The sequence below is a fragment of the Chiloscyllium plagiosum genome, unplaced genomic scaffold (genome assembly GCF_037043375.1).
Source record: "Chiloscyllium plagiosum isolate Xiang-an unplaced genomic scaffold, Cpla_swu_hap1 HiC_scaffold_42, whole genome shotgun sequence".
Lineage (NCBI taxonomy): Eukaryota > Metazoa > Chordata > Chondrichthyes > Orectolobiformes > Hemiscylliidae > Chiloscyllium > Chiloscyllium plagiosum.
Window position 1 is genome coordinate 3,015,388 of NW_028270180.1, and position 10,876 is coordinate 3,026,263.

Below are 10,876 nucleotides of genomic sequence, written 5' to 3' on the forward strand. Positions count from 1 at the left end.
TTCTTACTAATATTGAAACTGAGGATGAGAATAACTGCGGGCTCCCACTTGAAATCTGGCCTGAGGAATATTGGGGGTGGGAGGGATGGTGGTTTGGAACTGATCAGACCAATCACTGACCCAAAATTGGTGCTCATCCTGAAAACGTGTCCTTACCCCAAAGCAAGACTTCCACACGTGAGTGACAGTAAGAAGTGACAAACTCACCATAGTCTCAGAGGACTACTCTCTCAGAGAGAGAGAGACAGAGACACAGGCAGAAAGAGAGACCCAGAGAGACAGGCACAGACAGACAGAGAGAGAGAGAGACAGCGAGAGACACACAGACAGAGAGACACACAGAGACACAGAGAGAGAGAGAGACACACACAGAGACAGAGAGAGGCAGAGAGAGAGACAGAGAGAGACAGAGAGATAAAGAGAGACAGACAGACAGATACAGAGAGAGAGAGATACAGACTGACAGACAGACACACATAGAGAGAGCAAGAGAGAGACAGGGAGAGACAGAGAGAGAGAGAGAGACAGAGAGAGAGAGAGACAGAGAGAGAGACACAGAGAGAGAGAGACAGAGAGAGTTGCAGAGGGGCAGACAGAGAGAGGGAGAGCTTGAAAGACCGAACGAGAGATCGAGAGAACGAGAGTGAGAGAGAGGGTGAGAGACCACTGGTGGTAAATTTAACCTGATAGTCATCGCATCTCAGGCAGGGGTATTTTCCTGCCAGTACCTTCACTCTCTCCCCACCTTGATCTGCGGCTGGCCTTGAGTTAAACTCAGAGGCCCCCTCCTCTCGCACTGTCCTGTGATGAGGTGGGAGCGCAGTGCCTGCAGAAGATGCTGACTAATCCCGAACTACTCTCCTGCTAACAGCAATAGCAGCACCCAGGGGTTACAATCACATCCCATTGGAAGGTGAAGAGAGTCATCGAGATGGACAACACAGAAACAGACCCTTTAGTCCAACTCGTCCATGCCAACCAGATATCCGAAATTAATCTAGTCCTATTTGCCAGCATTTGGTCCAGATCCCTCTAAACGCCCATCCAGATGCCTTTTAAATGCTGTAATTGTACCAGCCTCCACGACTTCCTCTGGCAGCTCATTCCATACACGCACCACCCTCTGCGTGCAATGTTCCTTCACTGTGTCCTGCACTGACACACAAATACGACATGGGTGCTGGGGACAAATAAGCTAAAAAATGACATCCAGGAGATTAGAATCTCCTCAACCAAAACCATCATTGATTAATGTAAAAACCAATCTAATAGCCTGAGGGGAAAGACGTCCTCCATCCTTACCTTGTCTGGTCTACACGTGACTCCAGACCCACAGCCAATGGTCTTTGAAGTGCCTGAACAAGCCTTTCAGTCCAAGGGGTAATTAGGGATGAGCAGAAGGTGCTGGCTTTGCCCACTGACACCAAAATGGTTTTCAAACCCCCCTGATTGGCGATGTTACGACACATGTCTTGCAGGTGGGACTTGAACCCAGGCATCCTGGTCCAGAGGAAAGGACACTATCATTGCTCCACAAGAGTACCCCCTCCTGTGGACCCACATCCCATGAAAGAATAAGGTTGGCCTCTGAGTGTAACTGCAGCCCCCCCCCCACAACCCCACTGCCCCTCCACCAAGGCCTGTCTGCTGTCTCTTTACAGTGGGGAATCGTGAAAAATTGAGTCTTTTTGCAGGTTAACATCTCTGGCTCGGCTATTCCATCACACTCAATGTTCAGGAGAAAATCAATTTCTGAAGGTATCAGCATGCTAAACACTGCTATTGTACATCCAGATAAAGCAATATTGATATATAATAAACAGACATTCACTGTCTAGCTACTTGGGAGGGGGAGGGGGGGGAGCGGGGGAGGGTAGAGAGAAGGGATTGGTTATGGATGTATAGATCTCCAGGAATCATCTCTTTAGGAACAACGTGAGGGGACAGGCCTGCACTCACTCTCAGCTGTGCAGGTGACTGGAAGTTGCCCTCAAACGAAAGTCAATCAAACCTGCTGCAGGATAAACCCTCGCACTTTTTAATTCCCACTGTGCATCAAATCACAGAATCCCCTACACTGCAGAGGCAGGCCATTCAACCCATTGAGACTGACTCTCTGAAGAGGATCCCACCCAATCCCTTTAACTCTACAATTCCCATAGGTAAAGCATCAGACCCGCACATCCCTAGATACTGTAGCCTGGCTGATCCACCTGCACACCTTCAGACTGTTGAAGAGTGTGGTGCTGGAAAAGCACACCAGTCAGGCAGCATCTGAGGAGCAGGAGAATCAACGTTTCGGGCGAAAGCCCTTCATCAGGAATGAGGGAGGAAACCGGAGCACCCAGAGGAAACCCACACAGATACAGGGAGAATGTGCAAACTCCACACAGTCAGTGACCCGAGGCTGAAGTTGGACCCAGGTCCCTGGGGTTGGGAGGCACAGTGCCACCCACTGACAAACCATGCTAACCATATCAAAACCCAAAGCACATTTAACTTCACCTGGATAAAATGTCACCCTCATTCCACCTCAACCTACTTTCCTGGGGTGAATCTAAGCAGACACCCCCCTCTCTGCCCTCCACTAGACATTGTTATCCATGAGTCCCTGTCAACGATACTTCAGTCACAGATGAAGGGTTATATCCAAAACGTTAACTTCCCCACCTCCTGATGCTGCCCAGCTTGCTGTGATCTTCCAGCCTCCTGCTTATCTGTTTCAGTAACTGGCAGCTTTTAACCATTTCCCGTCCCTGCTGTGTGGTGAACCTCTCTGACTTGTTTGATTAGTGACGGAAAAGTGCCATGGTTTAAGACGTCAGCCAATGTGCACCAGAGAGACTCACTCTGAGGTTGGCTCCGAAGAATGCAGCCAAGAAATCTCAAAACATGGTGTAATTGCACAGATCGGGAGGCCTGTGAAAGGTGAAATAATTCACATCCCGAGCTCAACAAGTAATAATAAGGCAGGCAGCCCTATAATTTGTCTGAGAGACACTTATTTTCTCCAGGAGTAATAGCTTCGAAAAGGCTGGTTATCTGATGTAAACAGCACGGCCAAGATACATGAAGATTTGGATCTAATTAGTAAATCAATATCAATAACTTGCTCCAAGATGACCAACATTATCATTTGTAACTCCAATTACATGGAGCGTTATTGCATAAGATTATTCAAAGGACAGGGTTCCCTTCTCCTTTCTCCACAGCCCCAGTCACCATCTTTTAAAACAGGCTATTATAAACCACCAGCTGAGATACCAACCTGATATTCTCTCCATCAACATGATCGCTTCCCTTCACTAGTGTATCACACTCTCTGCTCCTGTCCCACATCCCTCAGCTGCTGCCGAGACCCTCTGCTTTGTCTTGACTTCCCTGTTTCCCCCACCCCACAGCCTCTGCTCCTGATACAACCAGGAGTTGGTCATTCAGCCCTTGTAGGTAAAAACAAGGACTGCAGGTGCTGGAAACCGGAGTCCAGGTTAGAGTGGTGATGGAAAAGCACAGCAGGTCAGGCAGCATCCGAGGAGCAGGAAAATCCTGCCTGACCTGCTGTGCTTTTCCAGCACCACTCGAATCTAGATTCAGCCCTTGTCGTCTGTCCTGCTGTTTGGCTGATTCGACCATGTGACATTAGCATCACCATCAGCTCCTTCAGCGTCACGAGGCCAACTCCTGGGACACCTTCCTGTACAACACACAGCATTCAGGAAGGTTACTTTCATTCTGCTGGCTGCTCCTCGGATGCTGCCTGAACTGCTGTGCTCTTCCAGCACCGCTCTAATCCAAAATCTGTACGCCTTACCCCTTGCAACCTCTTCTTCTCTGTGCTGAAAGATTTAATGTCCTCTTACGAATCCCTCAAACATTACACCCTGTCTCAACAGGTCCACATCTGTTTTGGAATTATTTTGGGATATCAGTAGACAGGGGCCACGTTATGTTCACTGTCCAGCTGGGGTGAAACAGACGTGATTGGTCCATCTCTGACTCCTTCCTTCCCTTCCTTGACGTTGCCATTGCTGGGGACAGGCTGGTCAGTGATATCCTTTATAAACTCACCAACTCCCACAGTTACCAAGACTATTAGTCCTCACACTGCTTCTTGTCAGGACTCCATCCCATTCTCCCACTTTCTCCATCTCTGTCCTATCTGCTCCCATAATGCCACTTTCTGTGGGGTCACCTCAGAAATATCCATGTTTAGCATCACCAAGGATTCTACATCACCCTTAGCTGTGTCTGACCCTTCTCCTACACCTCTGCCCTCACTCCTCCCCTTCCCTTCCCTCCCACAACAGCAATGGGTTCCCCTAGTCCTCACCTACCATCCCATCAGCCTCTGCAGCTGAAAGGACATGAGCCACCATTTCCGATCCCTCCAGCAGGATGCCTTGACTAGAAACATATTCCCCTCCTTTGTCAATATTCCGTAGGAACCACTCCTTCTGGGACCCCTGCAATGAACAGTTCAGGAGGGAATACCAGGAGCAGCACCAGACATACCTGAAGATGAGATGTCAACCTGGTGACACCACTCGAGGATTACTTACGTGCCAAACAGCATAAGCAGCAAGTGATAGGCAGAGCTACGTGATTCCACAACCAGTGGAGCAGGTCTAAGCTCTAGTCTGCTACATCCAGTTGCAAATGGTGGTGGGCAATTAAACAACTCACTGGAGGCTCCACAAGTATCCCCATCCTCATGATGGAAGAGCTGAGCACATCAATGCAAAAGATAAAGCTGAAACTTTCACTGCAATCTTCAGCCAGAGGTGCCAAGTGGATGATCCATCTCAGCCTCCTCCAGTGGTCCTCACCATCATAGATACCAGCCTCCAGCCAATTCGATTCACTCCATGTGATATCAAGAAACAGTTGGAAACATTGGATATTGCAAAGGCTATGGGCCCTGACAACATTCCAACAATAGGACTGAAGACCTGCACTCCAGAACTTGCCACTCCCCTTGGCCAAGCTCTTCCAGTATAGTTACAACACTGGCATCTACCCGACAATGTAGAAAATCGCCCAGGTATGTCCTGGACAGAAAAAGCAGGACAAATCCAACCTGACCAATTCCTGCCCCATCAGTCTACTCTCGATCATCAGTAAAGTGGTGGAAGGGATCATTAACAGGGCTATCAAGCAGCACCTGCTCAGCAATAACCTGCTCAGTGACACCCAGTTTGGGTTCCCCCAGGGTCACTCAGCTCCTGACCTCATTACAGCCTTGGGTCAAACATGGACAAAGGAGCTGAATTCCAGAGGGGAGGTGAGAGTAACAGCCCTTGACATCAAGGCTGCCTTCAACAGAATGGGGCATCAAGGGGACCTGGAAAACTGGAATCAATGGGTATCAGGGGCATACTCTCCCTTGGGTGGAGTCATAGTTGGCACAAAACAAGATTGTTGGAGGTCAGTCATCTCAGCTCCAGGACATCTCTGCAGGAGTCCCTCAGGGTAGTGCTCAAGGCCCAACCATCTTCAGCTGCTTCATCAATGACCTTCCTTCCATTATAAGGTCAGAAGTGGGGATGTTCACCAATGATTGCACAGTGTTCAGCACCATTCACCACTCCTCAGATACTGAAACAGTCCATGTTCAAATGTAACAAGATCTAGCCAATATCCAGGCTTAGGCTGACAAGTGGCAAATAATATTTGTGCCACACAAATGCCAGGCTATGACCATCACCAATTAGAGACAATCTAGCCACAGTCCCTTGACATTCTAAGGTGTTACCATTACTGAATCTCCCACTATCAACATCCTGAGGGTTATCATTGACCAGAAACTCAATTGGACTCACCACATAAACACAATGGCTACAAGAGCAGGTCAGAGGCTAGGAATCCTGCAGCAGTGCCCAGTCCTGACTCCTGACTGGTCCACCATCTCCAAGGCATAAGTCAGGAGTGGGATGGAATACTCCCCACTTGCCTGGATGGGGGCAGCTCCAACAACACTCAAGAAGCTCGACACCATCCAGGATAAAGCAACCCCTGCTTGATTGGCACCACATCCATAAATATTCAGTCACTCCTTCCCTAAAGCTCAGTAGCAGCAGAGTGTACTATCTACAAGATGCACTGAGGAAATTCATCAGTGATCCTCAGACAGGACATTCGAAGCCCATGCCCACTTCCATTTAGAAGGATATGGGCAGCATTACATACAAGTTCCCCTCCAAGCCACTCACCATCCTGGCTTGGAATTAAATCCTCATTCCTTTAATGTTGCTGGATCAAAATCCTGGAATTCCCTCCCTTAGGGACATTGTGGGTCTACCTACAGCACACGGACTGCAGCGGGTCAAGAAGGTAGTGACTCATTGTCACCTTCTCAAGGGCAATGAGGGAAGAGCAATGGAAATGGGGGCCAGCCAGTGATGTCCACACCCCCACGAGCGAATGAAATATCCCTTAGTCCATTCCTCCTCCATTCCCAACATGTTCCCCCCAACCCCCCAGCCCCACGGCACCATCCCATGCAATTACAGAAGGTGTAACACCAGCCTGTTTCCCTCCTCCCTCCCACAGTATCCGAGATCCCACTGTCACCTTCCAGGTGAGGCAGGGATTTACCTGCACGTCACTCAATCTAGTCGACTGCATTCCCTGCTCCCAACGTGGTCTCCTCTGCACTGGGGAAACAAAGTGCAGACTGGGTGACGGCTTTGTCAACCACCTCTGTAAAAATGACCCTGAGCTTCAACACATCACCTTGTTGCCATGCCAACATCTCTGTCTCAGGGCTGCTGCACTGCTCCAGAAAGGCTTAAGGTAAGCTAGAGTACCTTCAGGGCTCAATACAGAGTTTAACAGTTGTGGAATGTGACACCCGCAGGTCCTGTTCTGTACAGGTTTCTCCCAGCACAGCCAACACATTCCCAACATCACCCAATCAATGTTTGCTTCTCTCCTGGCTTCCAACCAGCAGCTCCTTCATCTGCTTCTCTGTTTTCTTTCTCTCTCTCTCTCTCTCTTTTTCTCTCTCTCTCTCTCGGCACTGTCTCCATCTACTTGAAAGACTTATTGCTTCCTCAAAACAACTCCTCATCATTAACACAAAGAACGCCATCTCCCAGCTGCCTTCAGTTCTGACAAAGAATCCAACCCCTACAGTACAGGGAGAGGCTAATTGGCCCAGCAAGTATGCAATGACCTCTGAAGAGCATACCCCGCACCACTGTTCCCTTAACGCTACATTTAGCACGGCCAATTCACCCTGACCTGCACATCTTTGGACTGTGGGGGGAAACCGGAGCAGCCGGAGGAAACCCACGCAGACACGGGGAGAATGTGTAAACTCTGCACAGACAGTCGCCCAAGGCTGGATCAAACCCTGGTCCCTGGGGCTGTGAGGCAGCAGTGCTAACCACTGAGGCACTGTGCCACCCCATCATGAGGGTCATGGAAAAGGTGACCAGAAAATGTCTTCTCCCTAGGGTAGGGGAGTTCAAAACTAGAGGACATACTTTTAAGGAGAGAGGAGAAAGATTTAGAAGGGACTTAAGGGGCAACGTTTTCACCCAGAGGATGTTCATATTATGGAATAAACTGCCAGAGGAAATGGTAGAGTCAGGTACAGTTACAACATTTAAAAGATTTTGTACAGGTGCATGAATAGGAAGGGTTTAGAGGGACATGGGCCAAACGCAGGCAAGTGGGACTAGATTAGTTTGGGATATCTGGTCAGCATGGACAAGTTGGACTGAAGGGTCTGTTTCCATTTTGTGATCTCTATTTGATTAACTGATTTATAAACTGCATTAACCAGTTATATAAGTTTGAAAGAGCTTTATGAACACATTTCCTGAGGGGCACCAGTATCCTTGGTGGGAGGTTTGCTAGTGCTCTTGGGGGGGGGTTTAAACTAACTCTGCAGGGGCATGGGAACCCAGACTGTAGCTTTAGGGTGCAGGACCTGGAGTGTAGGGAGGTTAGGAACATGGCATCAATTTCAAAGGAGGGTGCCCGTAAACAGGAAAGTGGCTCGAAGTGTGTATACTTCAATGCAAGAAGTATACAAAATAAGGTAGGTGAACTTGCAGCGTGGGTTGGTACCTGGGACTTCGATGTTGTGGCTATTACGGAGACATGGGTAGAACAGGGACAGGATTGGCTGTTGCAGGTCCCAGGGTTTAAATGTTTTAGTAGGGTCAGAGGTGGGGGTAAAAGAGGGGGAGGTGTGGCATTGCTTGTCAAAGATAGTATTACAGCTGTGGAAAGGACGATGGATGAAGACTCGCCATCTGAGGTAGTTTGGGCTGAGGTTAGGAATAGGAAAGGTGAGCTCACCCTGTTAGGAGTTTTTTACAGGCCTCCTAATAGTCCTAGAAACGTAGAAGAAAGGATTGCGAGGATGATTCAAGAGAAGAGTGAAAGTAATAGGGTGGTTGTTATGGGGGACTTTAACTTTCCTGATATTAATTGGGAAAGCTATAGCTCAAGTTCGTTAGATGGGTCAGTGTTTGTCCAATGTGTGCAGGAGGGTTTCCTGACACAATATGTAGATAGGCCAACAAGAGGTGAGGCCATACTGGATTTGGTTCTGGGTAACGAACCAGGCCAGGTGTTAGAATTAGAGGTAGGTGAGCACTTTGGGGACAGTGACCACAATTCGGTGACCTTTACTCTAGTGATGGAGAGGGATAAGTGTGCACTACAGGGCAAGAGTTATAGATGGGGGCAGGGAAATTATGATGCTGTGAGGCATGACCTTAGGATGTGTGGCCTGGAAAAGTAAGTTTCAAGGCAAGAGTGTAATTGATATGTGGAGCTTGTTCAAGGAGCAACTATTGAGTGTCCTTGATAAGTATGTAACCGTCAGGCAGGGAGGAAAGGGTCGTGTGAGGGAGCCGTGGTTTAATAAGGAATTGGAATCCCTTGTTAAAGGGAAGAGGGCGGCCTATGTAAAGATGAGGCGTGAAGGTTCAATTGGGGCGATTGAGAGATATAAGGTAGCCAGGAAGGACCTGAAGAGAGAGCTAAGAGCAGCAAGGAGGGGTCATGAAAGGTCCTTAGTTGGGAGGATTAGGGAAAACCCTAAGGCTTTCTATAGGTATGTCAGGAATAAAAGAATGACTAGGGTAGGAATAGGTCCAGTCAAGGATAGTAGTGGGAAGTTGCGTGTGGAGGCTGAAGAGATTGGGGAGACACTGAATGAATACTTTTCGTCAGTATTCAATCAGGAACAGGACATTATTGTCAATGTGAGTACTGAGTCACAATTAATTAGAATGGACGGCTTTGAGGTATGTAGAGAAGAGGTGTTGGAAATTCTGGAAAGGGTGAAAATAGATACGTCCCCTGGGCCTGATGGCATTTATCCTAGGATTCTCTGGGAAGCAAGGGAGGAGATTGCAGAGCCATTGGCCTTGATTTTTATGTCCTCGTTGTCTACAGGAATAGTGCCAGAAGATTGGAGGCTAGCAAATGTGGTTCCCTTGTTCAAGAAGGGGAGTAGGGATAACCCTAGTAACTATAGGCCGGTGAGTCTCACTTCTGTTGTGGGCAAAATCTTACAGGTTACAGCGGGATATAGATAAGCTGCAGAACTGGGCAGAAAGGTGGCAAATGGAGTTCAATGTAGCTAAGTGTGAGGTGATTCACTTTGGTTAGAGTAATAAAAAGATGGGGTACTGGGCTAACGGTCGGATACTTGGTAGTGTGGATGAGCAGAGGGATCTTGGTGTCCATGTACACAAATCTTTGAAAGTTGCCACCCAGGTAAATCGTGCGGTGAAGAAGGCATATGGCGTACTGGCTTTTATTGGTAGAGGAATTGAGTTCCGGAGTACTGAGGTCATGTTGCAGTTGTATAAGACTCTGGTGCGGCCGCATCTGGAGTATTGTGTGCAGCTTTGGTCGCCATACTATAGGAAGGATGTGGAGGCACTGGAACGGGTGCAGAGGAGGTTTACCAGGATGTTGCCTGGTATGGTAGAAAGATCGTATGAGGAAAGGCTGAGGCACTTGGGGCTGTTTTCATTGGAGAAAAGAAGGTTTAGGGGTGACTTGATAGAGGTGTACAAGATGATTAGGGGTTTAGATAGGGTTTGACAGTGAGAATCTTTTTCCACGTATGGAGTCAGCTATTACAAGGGGGCATAGCTTTAAATTAAGGGGGGGTAGGTATAGGACTCAGCGAGTCGTGAGTTTATGGAATGCCCTGCCAGTAGCAGTGGTGGACTCTCCCTCATTATGGGCATTTAAGCGGGCATTGGATAGGCATATGGAGGATAGTGGGCTAGTGTAGGTTAGGTGGGCTTGGATCGGCACAACATCGAGGGCCGAAGGGCCTATACTGCGCTGTATTCTTCTATGTTCTATGTTCTATGTTCTAAAGTCCATACATGGGTTAGCAGATGCAGGTGACACCATCAATACATTTCAGCCTGTCAGCTGGTTTGATGTCACTTAGTGCTGACTCAGTTTCAGAAAGCTTCTCAAGTCACTGGGCTTGAAATGTTAGCTCTGTTTCTTTCTCACAGGTACAGTCAGGCCTCGTGGAGAGATAATAGTTTAATAGTTATTGCTAGACCATTAATCTAGAGACCCAGGTAATGTTCTGGGGACCTGGGTTCAAATCCTTCTACGACAGATGGTGGAATTTGAATTCACTAAATATCTTGGATATAATGAGTATTGTGATGACCATGAACCCATTATTTGGAAAATCCCATCTGGGTCACTAATGTCCTTTTGGGAAGGAAACTGCCATCTTCCCTGGTCTGGCTGACACGTGACTCCAGACCCACAGTAATGTGGCTGAGCCTTAACTGCCCTCTGGGTAATTGGGGATGGGCAATAAATACTGGCCTGGCCAGTGACACACCTCATCCTGTGAATGAATACAACATTC